General features: G+C 37.8%; 1 protein-coding gene across 2 annotated transcripts in view; it reads right to left on the bottom strand.

Moving 5' to 3' along the window:
• LOC127946376 (zinc finger homeobox protein 4) overlaps window positions 1–4,215 on the bottom strand; it is a 73,008-nt gene extending 68,793 nt beyond the window's left edge. For both annotated transcript variants that reach the window (XM_052542914.1, XM_052542915.1), the window contains exon 1: window positions 3,638–4,215. The gene's annotated coding sequence lies outside the window, so the exon portion shown is untranslated. The remainder of the gene's footprint in view (window positions 1–3,637) is intronic.
• Between the last annotated feature and the right edge of the window lie 20,362 nt (window positions 4,216–24,577).

The raw sequence follows: 24,577 nt of genomic DNA, 5'->3' as shown, positions 1-24,577 counted from the left end.
AGGAACAATGAGCCGTTTGTGCTAACGCTGATCTCCAACAGCTGAACAAACCTCCAAGTTAACAATTTGCATATGTTAATAAAATTAAGTCCTAATTACATGAAACTTGTACATATTCAAATGCACTTTCCCTAGGCGCTATGGAGCTTGAACCCTATCCAAGTGTTTAACCCCTTCAGAAAGCCTCTAAGCAGGGGAGGCTCTTTCTGCCTCAGAAATGCCTCGGGGCTGACTCAAAAAGGCCCCCCTTAATACATTAAGCCAGCTCCTGACTTCTCAGCTTTCCACCTACTGCTCTGCGGACCGGGGCAAATACTGCATCATCCGAACCAAATTCAATCGGGCCCACAACAAAAGCCTTATAGTTCCTCTATCAACAATGTGACAGTTTTCTTAATGCTATCTATGAGTTGTGCACACACAAACGTTATTAGACCGTTAATGTGCTCAGGAAAACACAACAAGAACTAGCAATTGAGTACATAAAATACAGAGCTAAAATAAATTGTTCTTGATGTAAAATTCAAAAGTATTTCTTCAAGAAAATGACAGCGTAAAAAAAATGGACGATATCTTATCGCAATGACATTAAGGTTTTGAAAATGTAACAGACAGGGAATCTTAAAGGAAATCATACAGTAGCAGCCAGATTAAAAAGGCTGTTGTCCTGCACCATGTATGTTTTTTTTTCCTTCTTTGCAAGGGAAATTAAATTGGTCTGTTCAAAGGTAAAAAAAAAAAAAATGCTCTATCACATATGAAATTCATGCTGCTCTGCGTAGCACAGATGGTGCAAGATGAATAAAAAACAAACACCTAATGACAGACAGCAGAAAGCTCAGAGGACTATGACAATATCAGGGTTAAAGAAAACAGGAAAAAAATAATTCTGCTTCTTCTCAGTATTGCTGACCAACAACAAATTTCCACGACTGCAATGAAATAACAAGCCGTGCTCCGGTGAATTGAAGCTCTTGGCGCTCTAAATGGTTCATATCACCACATTCGAAAATAGAAACTGTATTTCCCTGTCTAACCCTGTACAAGGCCTTTACAGAAAAAAAAAAATAATTATATTGCAGCTCACCACTGTTCTTGTGATTTATTTTATTTATTTTCTTTGAGACGGATGCTGTAAAATTTGTATATATATTATGTGTGTGTCTACATGCATGTGTATGCAAACATCAGCTTGTGTGTGTGTGTGTGTGTGTGTGTGTGTGTGTGTGTGTGTTTGAATTGGGCTTCTCTTTTACAACTATCAATACCGGGATAACCACGTATTAGCATTCAACCAAACACGCAGTCATCTCTCTTGCCTTTTAGCCAAATTGGGTGTCTTAATGTCACAAAGCAGTGGCAGTCAACCTCTCCGTGTTGCCATAGGAGTTTGGGTACTGAACGACAGAACGGTGTGATAGGCTTGTAGCAAGCCACTCCGCAGAGGCGGATTTTAAATCATCCAGCCTCTTCTATTAGACTTGAGACTTATTGAGGTAGAAACCATAAAAAATGAAGAAGGGAAATTTAATCCCTGAAATATTGATTTGCACATTAATATCATATAGGCAGTGGGCAATTTGGCTTCATGGAAATGACACATTGTCGACCCTAGGAGAAGCCTCAGCCAATCTTACTGCAGAACATGCCTCAAGAGTTATTAAAGGCTCCTCGCGTCGAATCAATCTGTGCACTGTACGGAATTATGTGGACACAAAAACACAAAACACATCTGATATTATATCAAAGCGCTCTTAATCTTAATAGATCCAGATGCCTTGTGGTGTCATACCACGACTGCATTTAAATGAACATTTCTAATTACATTAATGCAACCGAATGCACTGAACCACATCTTTTCTAAACCTTTTGTGTCTTTCTGTAAGAGCAGATCTCAGACACAACCTTTTTTAAATAAGATTTTTGCATCTAACAGTTGTTGTTGTTGTTGTTACACCGCAGCAGATTTGCTGAATGAAACATAGGCTACCCTTTTATTCTTTAATACAAATACAAATAATTCAAGATGAAAAATTTTATATAAAAATACAGAAAACTCTATTACATACAAGACATAAATATGAACAACATAATAATGATAATAACACTGTTATTATTGTAACAAAAAATAATAATATAACTATATAAATGAAAAACGAATCCAGTAAAACAAAAGATGCAATTCCGGTGCAATTCCAATTTGTAAACAAATCCAGGTATCCACAAAGGATCGTTTTTAATACAAAAAGCGTACAAATCCACAACGTCTAATGAAGAAAAACCAAACGCAGCTCATTTAATACACAAACAAACAAACATGCTGCCAACGGTAGAGTAACCCCCCAAAAAACAACTGGAAAATCCTATAAATACGGTGATCCAAGGCAGTGAAAATCTGCTGGTTTAGAGAGCAGAGAGCGCAGACACACCGCGATACACACCGCGGCTCTGAGCTCTGCCTCCCCACCGCCTGGCTTTTTTCTGTGCTCTCAATGGAAGCGATCGATGCCCTTGTCACTGTCGCGTTCCAATCGGAGCCAAGACTCTGTCTCACACTCACCATCAACCCAAGAGCCAAGCGCTCACACACATGCCACGGTCTTCAATGACAATGTTAACGTTTCACCAAAAAAAAAAAAAAAAAAAAAGGCTTCGAACTTTTAAGATTCTACCGACATTTCTATAAACTCGGGGACAGGTCTCTAAGGAAAAACGTAAAGGGAATGAAAGGAGAAGAGAAGGAAACGTACGGGCAAGACAGAAGACAAACGTAGTTTATACACGGAATGGTCTTTCTGATGAAAATAGGAATGATTTCGGTTCTTTTTAATCCGGGTTTTTTTTTTACACGAAGGAGTCCGGGATATGGCAGAAGAGACCGAGTTCAGTCCCTCCTATCGTTACCATCATCCGACCGCAGCGTGGAGAGACTCTTTTATACGTTGCAGGTAACATGAATATACGAAGAAGCATCTTTTCATTATCTGAGGTGAACTGTGCAGCTTTTGAGTCTATCTGAAGAAGCATGACGGAAAACACCGGTCTGGAGCATCGTCGTGTCAAACAGCAGCCTTCGCGTTTCTAACTATTGCAGGATAACGTTATATTGGCAACCCTCGACACGTTACATCTTCGAACAGATGTTTTATAGAATGTATGACTTGTATTGTTTGATAAAAAGATTTGATCAGCTGTAAGGAAAGCCCTGCTGTTTAGCGTTTGCTGTGATTAGGCGAGTCCAACTCCCGAGGAAAACACACAACAGACCGCGAGCGTACAAATCTGTCCAATTTTGACTCCGTATAAGGGAATAACGGTATAAAATAGAGCGAAACTTGACATTTCTGGCGGCTGGCTTGTAATAGAAACGAAACGGAGTCTGAAGTCTGGTCCTACGGTAACGTTAGGTAAGGCAGGACAACATCGCGGCTGTTCGGCAAAAGGACTGTTTCACAAACTGAGAGGAAAATATTTAGGCTGGCATTTGTCTAAATTATATCCCATAAAGTCGTATTCCGACTGTGGAATAGCGCAGATAAGACAGGACTAGTCGCGAAAGAAAATCAATAACTTACTCGACCTAAATTTAACACCAACTAACGTTACTCAATAAAAGTTGAAGAAGAAAAAAACTTACTTTCTTCCCCGCAGTTCCCTCCGCTTCTTCTCTTGATATTTGCTTTTTCTGAAGAAAATCACATCCAATGGTAGCGCAAGTAGGTGACAAAAAGGATAAAAAGAAAAAAAAAATGTAACAATAATCCTCCAACTTTATAGGAAAAAACGTAAATACTACAGTACAGAGTCGATCCTTTGGGTCCGGTTGTGTAGAAGATGTGTCGACGACTGCCTAGCAGTTTCGGTTGTGGAGGAGTGAGGGAAAAGGAGGTAAGGAAATGAAAATCCGATATGTCTTTATTCTGCTAATTATTATCGTTTTAGCCCTGTTTAAAAAAAATGGCTGATTAAGTTGAGTGCGCATGTCTTTGTGTGTCTATTCTCGATATGCACTCTGGGAGTGAGAGAGAGAGGGGGGAGTGAGTGCGCGAGGGAGGGAGAGAGAGCGCGAGGCAGAAAGAGAGAGACGTAATTAGTGAGGTGATCAACAGTCTCCACATTGCAAATGACGCGCTGTTTCAACTTGGAGAGCCGAAGGGCTGTGCGAGCCAGATTCCTAATATGATCTAATAGGGAGAAATATATATTTTTTCGGTGGGTAAGTCGTCCTGTAAAGGCCTGGAACATTTTGTGGGAAAATAAGATGTATATATATATATATATATATATATATATATATATATATATATATATATATATATATATATATATATATTTTTTTTTTTTTTTTTTTTTTTTTTTTTTTTTTTTTTTTTTGAGTCATACCTGTGATCAGATCCGTTTTATTATTAGTTTTGTAACCAAAAAAATAAATTAAGAAATTTTCAAGACTACATGTTATAGTATGGCACTTTTAAAATGTTAAGTCTGCATGCTTTTATTTAAAAAAATATAATAAAAAAGGCAATATCTGATTTTGTTCGTCATGCAGTTGGCCTAAATAGCAATGCTTTCCGTATTTATTTATTTTTTTAAATACAGAATTAATCAATCACCCGGAAGATGCTTCGATTTATGAAAATGCACTGTTTTTTTAAAAAAAGCAGAAACGTTTATTCGAATATTTATTATATATTAAATATAATAATAATAGAAAACAACGACTGAAATGGCACTTTTTGGCTATTCATACAGTACAAAAGCCTAATAAAAAGAAAGAATGAAATGTAACGCAAATTAAGAAAAAAAACGTGAGAAAAACATGAATACTGTACAGGCGTCTCTAATTACAAACCGTTATCTGCTTGACACATATAGGCTACAATGTCAATAACTGAGCAGATTAAATTAACAAACCCTATCAGTTGTAAAGGCCATGTATTTAAAATGATTTTAAGTTTCTGTATTGTAGCCTAAGAGAACATGCAGATGTGAATATTAGTTTGCCTTTATAAGAGATATTTAATGGCACATTGTATGACTACGCATTTGTTTTGCAAACAAACAATATGTGTAACGTTAAATTAGATTCAAATAATAATGCGCAGAATATTTATCGATAGAAAAGTGTTCAAAATAAACCTAAAAAGTAGTCTACATTACTTAATAGTAAATGGGCCTCGGATTTAAAGTCCATAGCAGCCTATACTGTAAAACAGCCTGGCTTATGAAATGTACATCCTTCTATTTCACTCATCAGACGTTTAGTTCATATTCAAACACGCATGCAAATGCTCCGATTGATTTGGATCTCCTAAAATGTCGCCATTGAAAGGAAACCCGACAAGATGTTAATCGTGAGGAGAGAAAAAAAAATCTAAAGATCGGCTCTCCTTTATGAAAAAATCGAAGGGGGTGAACTGAGCGAGGCTCTGTTTCCGGATCGCACGATAAGGATGCTACCAGAGCTGTGTTTGCAGTAAAACACGAGCCCTTGGATTGGCATGTCTACTGTGGGTCTTTGGATGGGCGAGAGGTGGTCAACAGAGGCGTTACTTCTTCACCCCTGATCCACTGTTTCTAGTCCTCGGGGGACTCATGCCTGCCAGACCCAAGTGCTGTTTCGGCAGGATGAACGAGAGAACAGAAACAAGACCGAGACGAGCTTCAGATTTTACCTCCATATAAACGCAAAGCAAATGCGGCGGAGTAAAGGTTATTTATTTGCCACTGTCGACTGTATTTCTGCTGCTCACCGCGGAGGAATTTAAAACTATTGATTTAAAGGTCTCACCTCTTATGCAAGTATACTTTCGACAAATACATTTAGCGTAGTTATAACAGTTGTGCTGTCTTTTGAACTGTTTGAGGCTGTGAAATGGAGAAAGTGGTAGTGTTTATCTTAGTCTGCAGCACTTTCAACTGTGCTCTTGTGTCCACCCTCGTACTTTCTGCTCTTCTTTCTCTCAGGCTATCTGATGAAAATCGCGTTATGTGCGTGTCATTTAATCTTGAATTAATTAAAGATTGTATTTTGTTGCCACGTGTTTTTTTTAAATGAACCTATATTGAGATTTTTCCTTTTATTTTTGTTGTTTGGTAAAGCTAGCATGTAGTAGCCTATGACTATCATTTATTATTGGTGATTAGCCTATATTTGTTTGTCTTTTTTTTTTCTTGCATTTTCCTAATTTTCAGCTATATGGATATATAAACAATATCAGGCTGTGTTCGCTTTTTTATGACATTTTGAAGTGTTATCTATGAGACTTATCAAAAACTGCATGAATATTGATTTAAGTGAGATGTCAATAAAGCAATCTGTGACCTGTGATTTCTTATAATTGTCTTTTTAAAACGTACGATGTGTAACAATGACTTCAGGGTTTCTTTTTCGGTTCTTTGCTTGTACCGAATGAGTGAATGACTGTCCTGCCCCACAAATGAAAGGTTTGTCCAAAGCTCCTGGCGCCCTCTGGGGTCTGAGAGGTCACGTTTTGACAGTAACTGACCCGTTTGTAGCCGCATTAAACACTGTCCAAAATGCTTTGCAAAAGCAGAATTAAATCCAATCAAAAATTCATAACTCTCACACACACACACTTCCAGAAAGTTTTCACTAGCCTATTTGTGGAAGACGGGAAAACCTCCGCGCAATTTAAGAAAGGTAGCCATAGCCGATCATGAATTATCAGAACGAAAATATCTAAATGTATTTAAAACAATTGATTAGCTAGGCTATAAAATTTGGTAAGGTCGGCATGGCAAAGCATTCACAAAGTTGATCACACTGTGAGTAAACAACAACAAAATAGCCAGAAAAGTACGAACTACGCCACAAGATTATTTATTTTTAAGTCAAACGATATCAATGTAGCCTAATCTCCCCTAAAAGCCATCTCGTTTCAAACCTGTCCCATGCTGGAATCTCACAGATTTCTCTTAAAAACAAGAAGAAAATGCTTAACATCCACCACAAATAAAAAGAAAAATCTCCGGCATCTGTATCCGATCAGCTCTCTTTTGTCTTTTAAAAATGACAGTTACACTAAAGCGACATATTTCACGTGCAATATGTTTAAAACATTATATATTTGTTTTTAGCATTAGCCTTTTCCCCATCTCTTGTTTATAAACGCCAGCTAAAAAGAAAATAAATCGCTTGTACCTTTGGTATAAAAGGGCATCCTGGTGTCCTGTGTCTCTCTGATGCTCCGCTTATAGCATATGGAAACTCTTTTGAAAATGCCTAGATTTGGCACATTGTCATTGAAAAGAGCGGAGCGCGGTGATGCTGGAACACAAAATGCGAAATAAGTTGGGGATTGGGTGCAGCCTCTCTCAATGCGGACTTATCTAACTTTAATTTCATAAAGCTAGGCTACCTCAATGACAAGTCATTCCGAATGATTCGAGCAATTAGAACGTTCCTGCGATTTTCAAACAGAATAAGAAGGGCTCCACGCAATGCTTCTGCGCGTTCTGTAGCTAGTTAATATTTTATTAATCTGCTTTTATGAATAATACAAACAAATACACGATTGCGTGAGTTATCTGTAAAAAAAAACGTCTTGGCAAAATCACTGCCAACGTAAAATCGAGATTCACAAAAGCTTGTTTGTAAAACACTGGACTTTCGATCAATGTATTGGGACATTTCGATCGATTATATAAACGAAAATCCATATTCGACATGAGACCGGTATTAACACGACTTTCAGTTTCATGAGAAACAAAAGTGGCAGTACTGAGATCATAAATAAGATATTTAATTATATTATATTAGAAAAATACTTAAACAAAACAATAACATTTGCTAACAACGAGCAATGTAAAAATAAAAACAAGGTTTAGTGTTAAAGATATGTGAGATAAATTTGAATATTTTAGCCTTATATTTCACTATGTGATAAAGATGTAAAATAATTAACTGACATGCTAAATGATGCACTGAGCTGAAACTCCGGAGTTTTAATGACAGACAGCCATCATTATGATCCTTCTGTAATGTTACTATTTAAATGTGGTAATGAGCTATAGCTTCTGGGTCCCAGGATCACGGATGAGGGAGGTGGCCAGGCACGCGGTGCCATTCTGTTTATTTGATAAAGAAAATCAATGAGAGTGACTGTGGACTATTTAGCAAGATGTTGGAGAGGGGGAAATGGTTGGTTGAAAAGTGACTTCAGTTGGCTGGTCGATCTCATCGGGAAATGTACACTAAACTACACTCTCAGAGACACACTTGGTCCTCTCTTTGAGTCCATTCACCCCCACTGCCCCCTCCCACTTGGCCCTTTGCTCCTCTTGGTGCGGAGGTTTTCATTGTTGATCCCTCTTTAATAGACAAACGGACAGGAGCTGCATCTCCGGCCATCTATCCTAAAGCAGGAGATTCTCCATCTGCTGAGCTCCTGAATGTATATAGCCACCTGCTTTGTTTATTAATTACAGTATATAATCTGAATATGAGTTTTATATTTTAAGTAATATTTTTTGCTGTAAAACAAATAAATAATAATAAATAAAAATCAGTGATGATTTTAATAACTACATGATTTATAACTTAATAGTAATAATGAATGTTACTATCATTATTAAATAAATGTAAATTGATTAGTGTTTTTTATTTTTTAAATAAGATGATAAAGCACACAAAATCATTACAATGATCTAATCAATGAAACAATCAATAATGAGCTAATTAATTATAATTACAAATGAGCCTGCTGTTTGTAACGGAGAAGCCACTGAGACCCTCCCTATTCCATGAGTTAAGCCCCCAGGACCAGAGCACCTACTGAGCGGACTGCACTTAAACACAAACTAAAACCAGAATCATTAGAACACTTATCAGTTCGAGCCATCGCCCCTGTTCAGGAGAGAGTATATTTCACTGGGTTATGGGTAATGCTCTGAAGCAGAGAAGAAACTGTGCTTTTCTTCTTATGAACTTTATTAAATTATTTGTCTTTTTGTGCTAGATAATTGCATTTCCAGTTTTTCCAGTCTTTAGTATGGCTACATGTTTTCTTCTGCTTCTCCTGGGGTTATAAGCTGCCCTCTCCCCCATACGTAGTGGTGCATTCTATTTAGCGGATTACCTGGTTACCATTGGTCAGCACAGGAAAGGCAAGAGAGCAAAACCATGGCAACATGACAGATTCTAAACCCATCAGTCAAACCGGATGATAACACAGTCAACTTGGCCAAGCGGTTTGAATTTTGCCCTATGAGAAAAATGAGAAACATGGTGTTGTTTCATTTTAGAATAGTGTGTACATTACATACGGGATTACATTTGTGAATAAAATATCACTGTTAAATATAAATGACTCATTTATTAAATGAGTACACGTATCACTTACTAAACATTTTAGGGAATTAATGAATGTGATTGTAAATGATTTTCAAACCTTGTATTAATAAATAAAAATACAAATGATGATGTCAGAAGTCACAAGGAACAGCATAAATTGAAATAATACATAAAGCTGCATGCAACAATTATTGATATTTACATGGGATATCTTCATCTTAAGGAAAGATCAGAGAATGTGTGTATCAAATGTTTTGTGTGAATTTACATAATTAATCAGCATTAAGTTAATCACTTTCCAATTAGCCAAACCAATAAACTAATCAGTCAAAACACCAGCTCATTTGAATAATTAGACAATGTTTTTTATGTTTTTGATTGTTGTGTAACATCCATTTCACACCCTCAAATTAAATGCACTCAGTCGAAAAAGAAAATGTCAGGACGGATCACGCATGAATGACTAAATGGTGAAGCTAGCAGCAGCAAGGACATTTTTTCACCTTTATTCATTTTTGGATTATTATTAGTTTTTGTATTTCCATATACATTTGCCCAAGGTCAACAGCAAATTATTAAGCAAGAAGAAAGTGATTCAATACCATAATCAAACAAACAAGGTCAGTGGAAATATAGTTATTTAAAAACAATGTCAATATGTCTAAGTGTCAGATAAGCTGATTAGTCAGACAGATTGCTTATTGATTATAATAATCAGGAAGGCTCGCTGATTGATTTATAGATCATAGTCTATAATATAATATTAAACAGACCTGAAGCTTGTCCTACTAGAAAAAAAAACTCACCTAAAACATCAATTAACCAAATTATTCATGTGTTTATGCATCTGCTGATCAATCTTCGCTATGTTAGGTGTTTATGGCATGATAGCAGTGTGTAGCAGTGCTGGTTTGTGGACAGTCGGCTGGCGGCTCTGAACCCTATGGATGAGAAACCTCAGGCTTTTTCACATTTAAAATGCACCCGTGGGCCAGACAGCTGAGAACGACTCCTTGGTGTCTCAGAAAAAGGCTGGAGTCTGTTTGCACTGATATTTCACTAGTGGCAGCACTAAGGACACTTGGAAAAAAGGGTTGGAATGGGGGTTAATAAAATCTGCGTGTCTCCTCTTCGCACTGGAGGTGTACGAAGCTGATTGCGGATTGGTTAAAGGGAGTCGATGGATTGTCATGCATAAGGTAAGAGCCCGTCCGTGAGCTTTGTTTGAAAGCGCTGATGTTGAGGAGGTGCTGACAGCCCTTCGCTGTGGTTTCTAAAGCGAGCAATTTCTGTGCTTTGATTTCTTCCTATGATATGTCAGATGCACAAAACACATTGTGCGATTTGAATTCATTTGCGATATGTCTCTCCTACCAGCGCTGTCTTTCATGTGCATGTTTTTAGAATCATTTTCTAGCAATGCATTTATTAGCAGAGTTGCACCTAGACTATAGATTGAATGAGAGATGGAACTATAGAGATACAATTAATAAAATAGAATGTTGTATAATATATATATACAGTATATATATATATAACAATTTTTTATGCATTAAGGTACTAAATAACAGAAAAAGCATTTAAATAGCTAGTGTCTGTTTTTTTATCGTCCTGTTCATCAGCCATAAGATTACATTCATTTTCCATATGCATGCAAGCAGTCATTCATGCACTGCGGGGGGCTTCTCTCTCTCGCCGCCAGGGCTGCAGAGGAGATAATTTGAGTCTAATCTGCTGGTGCAGAAGTGTGAGAAGTGAGACTGGACAATGAGGCTCCCTCTCTTCTCACCTGAGAGAGGTTTCCGCTTAAATCAAGCCCGTCTCACTGGCCACAGACCTAGATCCCCAACTTTAATGGGAAGACAGTTAATAACCTTCTTTTTCTCCTTCTCCACCTTCTTCTTCTTCTTTTATCCCCTGTGCACTATCAATCTGACCTGTCAGGGCACTGCTGAATCAAAGCAAAAGTCCTCTTCACAGATGACTGATTAGAAACGCAAAATCACAAAATCCATCTTCATGGTCACTTTTATTACAGTCATTTTTAAACTGACAGCAACCTGCTCAGGCTCGGAACAGAGCTTGTGGTACAGATTGTGTCTCTGAAAGAGAGAGAGAGAGATGAGAGGATGCAGAGAGGTGGGGAGGGAGCCTATTGTCTGTGGGATTTGGGGTGCAACATATATGTTGCACATATATACTTAAATGCTTAGATGCAAACATGTGCATATATTTGCGCAATGCATGCACACTGCATATGCACATAAATACGAAACGTGTTCAACTTTTGTTATGTATGGGGTCACAGAGCGTACAAGTAAAAACAATAATAATTACTCACAAAAATAGCCTAATTTCATTCATGTTCCTCAGACTGAATAAAACCCCAGTAATCCAATACTACAGTTTTCCAATATATTAGTGTTGCTGCAGAAAAATACAATAAAATAAATCCAAATGATTGGCAGCAGTGTACCTGATCAATTACAAAATCATAGCATTTGAAAAATTACTGCATTTATCCTTGCAATTATTAAATGTTTGCATTTATCCCAAGTTTTTTTATAAGATTAGAAAAATCACAACATATTAAACTGTCAAGCTATTAAAATGTGTTTGAATATGAGGTATGGTATGTATATACAGTATAAATATATCTATAGTCATACACCCTACAGGCCTACACAATACACAGAAGAAAAAAAAACTCAATAAATAAATAAAAACTTCAATAAATCTAAAAACTTCACACCTATAAAACTAATATTCATGCTTTGTATAAGTGTGCAAAGTACACTTATAGTTTATATTTAGTCAGGCAGTATAGTACTTCTAAAAAGTTCCTATATATATATATATATATATATATATATATATATATATATATATATATATATATATATATATATATATATATATATGGGTGTGTGAGTGTATAGTAATAATATGGTAATAATTGGTAACAGAATAATCAACTGTATGTCAAACTATTTGAGAATGCAGGAGAGGAAACAGAAGGCATTTTGTCGAATAGGCGACTTTTACTGTTCCATGAGCGTGTCTGTCAGGGCCCGGTCCTGGTCTAATCCTTCTCGACATCATTCAGGAGGGGTTACGTGTGTCTTGGTTACAGTTTTGTACACAGAACAAAGGAAAATGGGTCACGAAAGACAGAATACACACAATTTCACAGAAACCAGGGGAGCAGACCGCCTGCCACATTTAATGTTCTTAAAACATCTGATTGAACAGCTTGTCAAAATATTAAAGCTCACTTATGAATGCCTAAGAGTCATCTCTGGAAGAAGGGGGACGATTATTCTATTTAACAAATGATTTATTTTTTTGCATTAACCTGCATTTTGAATGGATTCAAAAAGGCAGGGGCAATTTATTAAAATGTTTTGTGTGCACTTTATTTAAACATCTACGTTTTCCATCATTTCATTTATTTGATACATGTCCTTAAGCCAAATAAATTATTTTAAATAAAAAAGAACATCTGTCATATACTGTCACATTATGTCACACAGTCTGACCTAGCCTAAAAATATATGAAACACATTAAAATATGTTTGGACAAGGCTTTAAAGATGCAGGGTTTGGACTAACACAGTCGTGTCAGAGTGTGGAAGCAGCTGCGCTCTGGAAATGAATGCCCCTGACTGTGCGCCTGTCAGTGGACTGAGACCTGACTGACCTGATGGGTTTGATTACTTCCCTGACATTCAAGGGCAATAAAAAAAAAAAACACAGCAAATAGAGACCTGGGGAAATTTTACCGTGCACATCCGTACATCCAGACGTATACACCTACGCGCACCGAACGTACATGTAAACAACACTCACCCACACACACAACACATACGATCCGAATAAACATAACAGATACAAGGCGTAAAAGCCTTAAAATCTTCAGCTTCAAGAGCCAAAGCCGTTGCATCTTCTGAACAGGGAGATTCGGAAAACAGGCGGAAATTCGGCCTCAGCTATGTCCAAAATCGACCAATATAGAACTACACCAGTATTTTTCATCTGACTCCATCAACGACAAGCACTAACTGCCATGAAATTCCCTAAAGATTATATGTCCCAGGACCATATTCCATCTGCTCTGCCTTTCCTCGACAGGAGGGAACAGAGGAAAGGCAGATAAATCCAAAAGAACCACCCCACAAGACTCAGCGAGAGGCAAACCAAGACAAACAGCACATCAAACCTTAGTCTGCAAAGCCTCCTTTTTATCCTGCTGGCATTAAACCCTAGACACACACACATGCATGCACGCACACACACACACACACACACACTCTGAGAGAGAGATAGAGAGGACAGAGACAGACACACACTCACATACACACACCCTTTACGGTACAGGGACTGAGAAACCCAGACAAACAGAAAAGTCAAAGAAAGCAAAGCACAGTATTCGAACACAAACACGCGAGCCGTTCGCCTACCACACCTGCTTTTGTGTGTCTGCCGCGTCGACTGGCAGTCCTGTCTTTTCTGCAGGGCAATGCAGAGTCCTTTCAAGACGGGGGGAGGCGGATCAGTCCTCAATGGACAGCTTTTACTAGGGGTAAATCAGCAGGTCAGGGGCTTTCAGGTGGGTTTCGGGCAGGAGCGGCGTTCGAGAAGGCCAGAGCGGGTAACTTCCAGCAAGTCTGTGATTCCTGGGGTTCACATCCTGACTCCCACATTTGTGCTCTTCAAAAGAGAAAAAAAGGAGGAGAGAGAGAGAGAAAGAGAGAGAGGAATAGGAAGCACAGGTCATGTAAAATGTATAAGCTGCATTTAAAAATAATTTAATTCTGGAAGCGAGCAGCTCATCTCCTGCCACCGAGGATCCGGGTGAGGGGATTCTTCTCTTCTCTTTTTTTTTTTTCTTCACTGAATGCACCTTTTGTGACAGTCTACATTTTGGTTCAGGGAAAGCAAGCAAGAAATGAGAAAGTTGCTTATGAGCACTAGAGAAAATATTTAAATATATCTTTTAAGGTAGTCCAGCCGAGCGTACGACAGTTATCACTGGCATTCGTGAATTACAAGTCATCCTCCGCTGTTTGTTTGTGGTTTCCGCTCATTTCGCTCATGTCACACGGGTTGATTTTAAATTCACCATCGACTGAGAGGTATTTAGACTAGTTGAACTACAGCTTTTAGTCATGGTGGAAGGCGTAGGCTGCTCCTCACAGGTGGGCTTGTGTGTTTTGCACTCGCTGACTCACTTGTAAGCAAAACTCTCCTCGGGAGGCAGCTCAAACAAACCCAAATTACAGGGTTAATGAAAGCTGTATAAATTAAACAAACTCTCGGCTGCTTATTTGATGTCCGTTTAACAACATATACATTTATTTATTTTTTTTCCATAAAAACAGCTTGCCCCGAAAAAGCGCTGCAGCTCTTGCTGAAGGCGGTGTTTTTTTGAAGCAAATGCTTCCTATAGCTCCGTTATGCAGTATAATTCTGTATACTTTTGACCTTTGTCAAAAAAAAAAAGTATCTTTGAAAGTTTTAATGTGAACCATTTTAAACCCCAAACTGAGGGGGGAAAAAAGACAAAATGCCAAAAAAAATTCTGCCTTTTATTTTCACTTCATATTCTTAAAATGAAAGTTTCTTTGTTGCCTGTCGCCTGATTGAGCATAATCAAAAACATTCCAAACTGCAAAACATTTTTTTGCTTACGAATTACTTCAGAAACCTTGTTCGGATTATATTTAGCACATCACAAACGATCCTTTTGCACACTTACATGCAGAAACGTCTTATGTAAACAGACCACACAGTGCTCTGTTATAATAACATGGAAGGGGTACAGCCTGTCTGCACCACCATCATTTTATGAGAGACATATTGCTGAAATGTCGATTTCTGTTGCTTTTAATAACAAGCACATGACAGGGCACAAAACACTGCATTGTGGGATATTGACCAGGTCGGGGGAAGGAGGGAGCAACGATTTGGTTTGAGGATAATATTCTCTTTAAAGCACACCGTGTAAATTGTGCGTATAAAGTCATTGGAAGTGATTCCTCAGGACAGCCTGAGAGGACAGCTACCTGCTGGCTTGAAGAAGCCAATCAATAGCAGGAAATAGAGCCATGCATGAGGCTGGGAGGCTAGCAAGCAGTTAGCGCTAATAAAAACGGGCCATGTCAATATTTGGGAATAACAGACGAGAAGGATAATAGACAAAAGACAGCATATGCCGTCGCGTACTCAAACAGGGGCTCCGAATTAATGCGCAGAGTCCAGCTGCTCCCGAAGGGTAGACCCCCGTGCATTAGTTACCGCAGGTAATGCCAAACTATAGTAAAATCAATGTGCTCAGAACCACTATAAAGAGAGGCAACACTTCACAGGAGGCAGGACTGACTGTGCCTCTCTTTCTCTCGCTCCATCGCAGGGTCACAGAGCTGTTGAATTCGTAGAGCCTCAAAAAAGACAAAATAAATTATGTATAATGCCAGGTGTGTGCTCTGCACAAACAGAAGCAATTACGACTGACAGCAATGATCCAATTTCATTTGAGTTGCCTTGATGCCGATTTTTTATATTTCGAGAATGCCCATGTACTAACTGACGGATGTATTTTGTGCTCGCTTGCCACGCTGCTCTTAAAATGACTCTAATTTTGTGTTTGTTTGGCTTAACAGGAGATCATACATAAAACCTAACGTCATCATATTTATATTTTCCTTTTATAAATGCTATTGTTTGTCCTTCATAAACCATTAACTCTGTTTCCACAACCCCCTAGACAAGAGACAAATGTCCAACAACCTCAAAAATGTCTGAATATTTTTTGTAGAGAATGTTTCGGGGATTGATCATCTGAACATTACCAAAAAAAAAAAATCTGCAGTCATGGCCCTTCATGAAAGATGGAAATAATGGTCGGATGAAATTGTGGTTGTGTTCTCATACCCATTTGGACCAGATGGATTCTGAACAATTGAGCCTGAAAGAGTAGTTCACTCTCAATAAAAAAAATCTTGATCTTAAGTGTCACAAATTGTAAGGACAACCTTTATTATGTTTTTGTGTCCTTTCTGAAGTTCGAATACTTCAGTCACCATTCGTTGTATTTGCACGAAAAAAAGAACAGCATTATCACAAATTCCTTCTGTGAGAAAGAAAGTCAGTCAGCCAAATTTGAAATGATGGTAAGATGAATAAACGACAACAGAATGTCTAATTTGGGTTTCATGGTCGTTTTAGGCTTCTTTGGCAGCAGCTGAAATAAGGTCAGATAGTTTTCTTTGACGCATGTCATAAACACACTTCTGGTACCTGTCCGATCCCAACATACCATTGTACAGGTTGATGTTGTACGTGGGTGACATGCTGTCTATCTGCATAAGCACATATTCATCACTGGTGTGAGAGCTGGACGTATTTGCGGCTGAAAGGGGCAGGATGACCTCCCAACCGTCCGACAACCTGACCTAGACTGCTCATACAAACCAGCCCTGGACAGGAAACAGGAGAACAGCCACTGGATGCAGGCAGAAGCTGGATGACACATGACTTGGACTGGAAAATACACAAAATTACAGTGTTTTGAGTAGCTAAGAATTTAATGGACACATTATACCTAAATTTTGAAATTATACCCATTTTATTCAAATCCTTGTTACGAAACCACAAACAGAAAATGGGCTTTAGGCTCATTACGGAATTGTGAGAAATGCATTTGGGTGTCTGTAATGACTGGCTTCAGTCCCAACAAAATCCACAGCTGAGAAGTGCAGAAGCCTGTCATGTGAATTTTCCATCCACTCTTCAACACACTGTAATTTGGGCAGCATTCAAAATGGCCACCTTTTTCTTTTCTTTTTTTTTTTTTTTGCTGTGTGTCCATCCATTATCTCCTTATGATGCTCCAGAAAACATTTCAATTGGATTGTGATGGCCTGTTTGGGCCCTTTGATCCCTCTCCCTTTTAAGAACTCCATTGTTCAAGATTCGCCATCTTTTGCTACCGAGAGTCTGACCCTAGGCAAATCTTCATAATGAGCTTCTAGTCTGATCCATTATAGATTCTTGGATGTGCCCACATCACACATGCCTCTGGTGCTTTTTTCTGTTTTCCCCATCCTTAAAATGCTCATAAATGTATAAATACAAAGGATCAAAATCCAGCGAAACACACTCATCAAAGTCCTCAAGGTAGAACGAATTTAGACACTAATGAAAGATTAAAGACTAGTTGGGAGCATTACTCTTTAAAAACAAATACCTCAAGATGGGTTTCATCTAGTGAACAATATACTGTTCTTCGCCTACGTCAGCTAGTCCGGTAATATAGTTTGAGTTCTTCTTTTACAACATGTTTGAGTGAACATATATAGGGGAGACCAGAGATGGTTGTAACATGGGTGAAGACCCTTACTTTAACCACTTTGGTAAAGGATATAAAGGATTTAGAGGTCAAAACACTATTTTGAGTAAAAAAAAAAAAAAGAAAAGAAAATTGCAATCAATTTAATGCATGTTAAATGAACTGGAATAATTGTAATCAGTGTATACTCTTGTTTTGTTGCTGACTAAATTTTGACTTTTACCTAAATATTAAAAAAAGGTGAAATATCATGGTTGAGTAGAAGAGAATGTTGTTACACTATTTTGCCCATTTACCTCTAATGGACCCACAAAGATTGAACAAAGATTTATTTGTTTGTTTGATTAATTGTTTTGTATTGTATCCAGCAAAGATGCATTAAATTGATCAAAAGGGACAGTAAAGACATTTATAATATTACAAAAGACTCCCATTTCAAATTAATTCTATTCATTAAAGATTCCTGGAAAATAATTTTTATCTCAGTTTCCATAACATTTTTAAAACACAATTGCTCACAACCAACAAAATACTCTATAACAATAATCTGTAATTGATCATGTCCACAGTTTAGGGATGAGTTGTACATTTCTAGACAAACCATCCTGACCTCTCCCATATACTTTGCATGTGTTTAAATCTTCATTTCAATACTAGACACCTGTGCAAGAAAACCTTCAAGGTTAAATAAAAAAATCTGTAAACCTGCTGTACGAGACCAACAGAAAATGGAATTTACATGGGTAAAAAAGACTTCTGTTTGTTCTAGACAAATACATCATGTCAATTAATTGATATTAGCAAGGCCTACACCAGACTCTAAGGGCAAATCCGTTAACTTACATTTATGTATGTACAAACAAAACCAAAATGCCTCGGTTCAAATATAACAGGTACAGTAATATAAGATAAATAGATTTTCTGAAATACGGCAAGATTTGAGATCGAAACGAATGCTTTTTCACGATCGCCTCGAGAGTAAACTTTCCAGAAAAAGAAGAGGGAAAAAAAATCTTCGAAAACAAACAACACATAGACAGGAAAAAGCAAGGGGAGGTAAAAAAGGAAAACATCAGTTGTCCTTCTTGAGAACGACATGCTTTGTAGCTCTTCTGTCATATCTCATGGAGTCGAATGGACAGCAGGATTGCTGGCTTGACTGACTTTCTGACATCCCCAGAGACAGCGTTCCCTTTCCGGCACCTCTCGGGAGATGGCTGGACTTTATGAATTAGTTACAAGCTTTGTCCTTTTCTTATTGCATGGCAGATGAAACCCACACCAGATAAGACAGAGGTGCAGGAAAAGGAAGAATATCAATTGGAGTGAATTGTGAATTCTGCGGGGGGAAGGCAAATGAAAGAAAAAGTTTTGCAAATGAAATGCAGCTGTGTGTCATTTTTGGCCTCCATCCGTTGTAAGATTGGAAATATGAAGTGTGTGTGTGTGTGTGATAGTGGAAGAGTTCTGTCTCCTTTGTGACCATTTGCTTTGACCTAAAACGTGGCTGGGGGAAAACAGCACTTTTTACAGTGTGTGGCTCAATGTCGAACTTATATTTAATATATGACATTTCACACAAATCATCCGACCAAAGACATGACCCTGGGGTATTTTTGCAGATTGCTTTTTCAGTACCTCAGCAACTGTGGAATTACTCTTCCTCAAGAAAGCCTTTGAGTTGGACGAGGTGATCACCTCGGATGGCTGTGGCCATCCTGATCTGGAACAGCTCAGAGAAAGTGATATCATGATCATAGAGCCATGCTAAATTGAAAACAGCTTGGTGGCTGGAGGCTGTACAAAATACCCATATATTACATATTGCGCAACACTCAATTGGCCGGTCGAATAATTATTCTGTTGTGGCATCTCAAATGGTCTGTTTATAAACATAATTCATATCTGCAAGGGTTCATTTTAATATGGCAAATGTTTTAGGACCTTAAGAATGTTGTTTGAGTTTTCTGTGGCCTCAAAAGAAATTCCAGTTCACTTAAAAATTAGAATTCTGTCAAGAGTTTACTCACCCTCCTGACACACCAAACTCTTCTCCTTGAGGAACACAAAAGACTGAAAATATAAAAAGAAAATGTCTTTTAAGGTTATGGGTTGAAAACAGGATGAAAACAACCCCCACCTAAAATCAATTTAAAAAAAATCATACAGATTCTAAATGTCTGAATTATTATTTTTAGGTCAATTATCTGTTTAAGTCACACTTAACATGTCTGAATGAAGTTACATTTCATTCAAAATATCAAACCAAGTGCCAAAGCGGTTTTATAATGACTACCAACAGGTCCTTTAAAAGTATCAAAAGCATCTAAAATTGTCTTATTTTTGAACAATACATTTATTGTTACTGTTATTATTTGTTTTTCTATTTTAGTATAACGAAATCTAACGTATTTGCCCACCGTCCTGGAAATCTGACTTATTTCAGTCATATGTTTTACTTTCTTTCTTTCTTTCTTTCTTTCTTTTTTTTTTTTTATCGATACCACCTGCTTTCATATTTTGTTATCTAACGCAATGGCATTCATCCAAGTTTATACAAGTGTGGCCTCTGCATCCAATGCTTTATGAGATCTTTGTATATTAATATATAAAGGACTTCACCGGAGGAAAAATAACAATCAAAGTATAATCCACGTAACACAACCAAATCCCAGCATCCTCAGAAGAAAGGAAAAATAGCATCCCACATTCTCAAGGTTAGTGTCAGGCCTGGGCTGTATTAAATCCACAGAGCCTGTTCAGGTTTCTCCTCAGAGACAGCAGCATCCCCATTCTGTCTCTACCCACTTACTCTAATTAAGCAATTATTTTGAGCTAACACTATTAAAATTGAATAAAGAACACAAAAGATGAAAGTGTACTGTATATTAGCTGTGTACAGCTAATATACCCCCATCCGCCACAACAGAATAATTAGCCGTTCTCCCTCAGGGCAGAAGAAAACCTGTTTTTAATTGGAATCCAGCTGGGACTTTACCAGTTTTAAAATACATGAGGCTTCAGCAACAATAAAATACACAGAATTTGATATGTTTGCTGAATTTGTTTACCTTGAATCTACTGGGTTCCCTCTCATTGTATTAAGAAAAATGGGTGGCAGTTACAAACACATTTTGCAAAATTTTGTGTCTATAGCTTAAGCTTTTGTATAATAGATGCAAATTTAACTAAGGGGACCCTATCAAATTCAGGGTAGATGTTTTTCTGCCAATTTTCAACAAAGACCTTTGGTTTTCTTAGATGGGCAATTATCTGCTGTTCTGACTTGTCTTATTTTGTGGCTACACTAAAAAATGACTGTGATTTTAACTGTAAAAAAAAACCTGTGAAACTGCTACAGTACAAACCTGTTAAATGGTTAATTTTCTGTAAAATTTACAGGGGAAAAAAACGTAGACTGACATTCCAAGAATGCTCTGTGTTGCATTTCAAATTTAGTTTGAATTTGATGTTTTTTCTTTGAAATAACTATGTTTCTCCTTATTTTTTTCTTATCAGTTATGTTTATTAGGGTTACATATAATGTTGTTAAAGTAATGCATATTTCTCTTTAATGAGTCTCACCATTATGGTGTTTAGTGCTTGTGCGAATGGCGCTGTGCACCTTCTATGTATGTTATTATTTATTTATAAGCTGCTTGTGATGGACTTAGGTTCATCACGTGACTTTCTCATCACCACCTGCTTTTGGTGGTTATCAGTGTATTACAAAGGTACAAAATAGATTTCAGTACTTCAATAGGATGGTATATTAACATTAAATCAGTTATTGAAATTACGGTTTTTAACTGTAAATTTGAGGTAAAACCATAAAACCTAAAATGTTGTTACCGTAAATGTTTTTTAACATAAATTTTACAATTGTTTTCTTACTGTTACGTACATGGACTTTCAGTTCTCTTATTTGGTCATCTTCCTTTTCTTGTTTGGTTAATTGATTAATCCCCACCTGGCTCCATTCACCTGATTTCTCCCTCGTGTTTAAATACCCTGTCTTTTGAGTTCCTCCTTGTCTGTGATTAATGTTGTATCTTTATGTTGTATCCTAAGTTAAGTTAATGTATTATGTTGGATGTGCCCTTATTCTCCATCAATCATTAAAAGTACCTTTTGTAAATCGTTTTCCTTGTGCGCCTTCCTTGCACATCAGCAAACCGGTTACACTTACAGTGTATTAAAAGCAAATTCGGCTGGTCTGGGTCAGATGGGTGACTCTCAAAAGTGTGTGTTTTGGTCTGTAGGTCTTACGTAGCCGCACCCCCAACCCCACCGGTTTAACCTATGAGAGTCCCCAGCCATTTCCCGCGGGACTCACCCCAGACCCTGCGGAGGGAGGCTGATGCTTAGGCTGTGGGTAGCTGCGGCCAGGTTGCCTTTGTTTTCCTCCAGCCCTGTCAATTCCCTCCCTCTCTCTGCCTCAGTCAAGTTCAAGGATATCCTCAATTGGCTGACTGCAGGTCATTTCCTAGGACCTTTGAGTGCTGTGATGCTAGTTCGCCCGCAAACCTCCACTCCACCACCGGCCTATAAACATTTGGTAAAGGGATTAAGTCACATGTGCACCTTATGAAAATAAATCCCGAGCATTACATTTGGTTATAGAAGGGGGTTCTGCCGTGTTGCAAATTTCCTCTCTGCCTTAATGGAGAGAAGGTGATTCTTCTACAAATCTTGCTGACGGAGGGCAAAAAAGATCCTGCACGTTCTCTGTCGGCTGCACAGTTGATGGATCAACATCATGTGTCTTACTTGTGTGGAAATGGAGGACAGACAATTGGCTAGTTGCGACTCACAACCCGAATCAATCTGCTTGGAAATGGAAAACCACCAGGAAAAAGTTAAATAAATAAAAAAATAAAGAAGAACAGAAAATATTTCCCACCCCAAGCGAAAAGATGACATTAAACTAGTTTATTCTAGATGTGTCTGGAATGAACACAGAGTTTGAAGAACATGCAAAGGAGGAAATACTAGCTTTTTTTATCCTGATTTCTCAAAACAACTTTACGAAGAAAGTAAAACAGTTCTGAATGAAAAAAAGGCAGGACTGATTTTACCATTTTAGAGTGGATAAAAATCCAACATCATGATTTCATATAAAACTGAACTATTATAATTTCAGATAATTAATTTGAGATGGTAATGCAATATCTCTTGTGCAAAAGTTCTCTATTATTCACCAGAAACATATTTCTTGCTTCAGCCACTAAATAATATCCGCAATATATGCCAATATCGGCATAAAATTAAATATACATGCCTGATCTCTGAATTTCCTTTATGGTTGAATGGATTTTAATTCCAAACACAAAATTAACTTTCTTCAAGTCACTGGCATTGTGTTTTTCTTTCAAATTCATTTCTTATTTACAAAATATATGAAGCATCACAGACTTAATATAGTATCTTAAAATCTTTGTCCACACATGCAAGTAATCTTTTTTTTTTTTCACTAAACAGCAGTTTTTCTTCCATATGCATACAGATATGAAATAAAACTGCTGTTTAATAGATCTAGTATATATATAAATATACATATATATCATCTTATCTCAGAGGCACAGAGCAAGCGCATTATGTAAAACTATGGACTGTGTTAAAGGTGGATGGGGATGCTGCAGGAAGACGGGGGGCTCTATAGGGGATGTATGCGGTTTGCTGTCTGTCTCTATATGTACATGTCCATCTATCATGCCATCTGTGGGTCTATCAGTTCCTTCTCGAATGTGTAGGGGGAAATAAATTTAGCCCCCGCCTTAAAAATGCACATACATTTCCATACATTGGGGGTGAGTTAAAGGGGCTTAAACCTATTTCCCAACAAACCCAAAACACCAACAGAGGGAAGATAAATGCATCTGTCCCTTTTTTCCAGCCGCTGCGGAAAATCCCCCCATTGCAATATTTATCTTAATAAGGGGCACAGTGACAGGGACCACTATTGCATGCGGCCTCACCTGCACATTTTTTAATCCCACTCTGCGTTATCATACAGGATGGGAAACCCACATGAAGCGGAGTCGTCACCCTTCCAGGACACACAGTCTGCGTCGAACATCTATTCACCATTCGCTCAGCTGTCACAACATGTTTCCTCATTTGCAGATGTTTTACCTGTACACACACACACTCACTCTCTCCCTTCATCTTTCTATATTCCTGCCTTTGTTTATTTGTTGTTTAGTCCTAAAAAAGTATTGTGACATCTCTTCACCTAGAAAATTCGAAAAAACGGAGACTAGTCTGAATAAATGAGGACACTCGCTTTCCGGATTCGGAAAACTGTTATAAAAGACTAACAGATTAAAGAAAGTTTTATTCACCAAAAGTGTTTCACTTCAGAAAGTTCCGTTTTGTTCTCCTCAGACACGAGACTGTTTGTGCGCTCTCTATCAGTTATGTTTATTGTGTTATTTTGTTTATTAATGTTGAAACACGATGGGTTGGCTGGTGTGTAACCATCTCTGCCAGTCCCTCTTACGTTTGAAATGTGGGGATGGGTGAGGAGAGGTATGCACATAACAAAAACAGGGTTTATATCTTTGCCTTCTGCTCTTCTACAGGCCAAAGCAGTGGAGAGAGAGAGAGAAATCAGAGAGGGAGAGAGCATGGCAGAGTAGGTTGCCATTCTGTCACCTCGACCTCTAAACATGGAGTGTATCAAGCTCCACTGCCTCACTTTCACACATATACACACACAAACACACTCCCAGACAGCGACTACTGCATCTACATAACCACTGAAGCATTTCACATATTAAACTTAAGTTTCACATTTAAGACTGTACCTATTCAAAGTTTTGTTAGGCTCACTTTACTGTCACATTTGTGTAATTCTAAAACTTACTGACTGTTACCCCGCAAAGGCAAGGCGGACATGAGTTTATTCG

The sequence above is a fragment of the Carassius gibelio genome, chromosome A24 (genome assembly GCF_023724105.1).
Source record: "Carassius gibelio isolate Cgi1373 ecotype wild population from Czech Republic chromosome A24, carGib1.2-hapl.c, whole genome shotgun sequence".
In the NCBI taxonomy this organism is placed as follows: domain Eukaryota; kingdom Metazoa; phylum Chordata; class Actinopteri; order Cypriniformes; family Cyprinidae; genus Carassius; species Carassius gibelio.
Note: the sequence above shows the minus strand (reverse complement) of the source record. Positions and strands in the feature narration are given on the sequence as shown.